This window comes from Nanorana parkeri, unplaced genomic scaffold, assembly GCF_000935625.1.
Source record: "Nanorana parkeri isolate BGI_ZX_2015 unplaced genomic scaffold, ASM93562v1 scaffold20, whole genome shotgun sequence".
Classification (NCBI taxonomy): Eukaryota; Metazoa; Chordata; class Amphibia; order Anura; family Dicroglossidae; genus Nanorana; species Nanorana parkeri.
In genome coordinates this window covers 1,821,723-1,822,495 of record NW_017306288.1, presented here as the reverse complement: position 1 = coordinate 1,822,495, position 773 = coordinate 1,821,723, and the positions used below count along the sequence as shown (strand labels likewise).

General features: G+C 53.7%; 1 protein-coding gene across 1 annotated transcript in view; it reads right to left on the bottom strand.

The window, feature by feature from the left end:
• Positions 1-773, bottom strand: part of FBXO34 (F-box protein 34) — a 35,598-nt gene extending 34,825 nt beyond the window's left edge. Inside the window, exon 1 of the mRNA XM_018562708.1 lies at positions 708-773. The gene's annotated coding sequence lies outside the window, so the exon portion shown is untranslated. The remainder of the gene's footprint in view (positions 1-707) is intronic.

Genomic DNA, 773 nt, shown 5'->3' with positions numbered 1-773 from the left:
GACACACGTCCGTTTACATCCAGCCACCCAAAGTGATTAGACAGATCTACCCAAGATGGAAGTCGGAACGGAGACGCGTGTCACATATATGGCACCGATCTCGTATGATCCTACTCAGCAGGAGGTCAGTCTGGGATCAGACGGGGACTGAGATCAGAATGTAACTTGTGTGGTGATCCTAATGGGCATTGTCCCCAATTAGCACCAGTGTACCAGGGCATTCCCTCCACTGATCACCGGCATGAGATGACCGGCTTCCTCTGATCGCAATCTGTATACAAAGTGATTGTCATCAGGGCTCCCCAACATCTGAATAATTGAGGGGTCACCCTGTGGTGGAATGGTGCTGTAGGATTCCATTGCTCATACATGCAGCAGATGCCCCCCCCCATAATGTACACAACATGCCAAGCAGAAGAAATGGGGGAGCCCTGAGCCAGTCAGGTGTTTACATTGAGGACCATGGTCCCCTGGGTACCTCCTTATCACCTCTTCCTATAGTCATACACGATAAAGATGTGCGGAGATGATAGCTATGACCATTATCACCACCCACTCTGCATATGTCTGGGACAGCAGCAGCCATAACACTAGCACCCCTAGCCGCGGCGGTTAGCAGGAAAGCCCGAGGCTGCGGCCTGGCCTCCAGCATAGGCTGTGACCGGGCAGCTGAGCGGCGGCAGGGCCCGCTCCCGATCTTCTCTTACCTTGTCAGTCTGTGAACGGCGGCCTCAGCCAGGAAAAAAGACGTGAGGGGAGAGGAAAGAGACAGC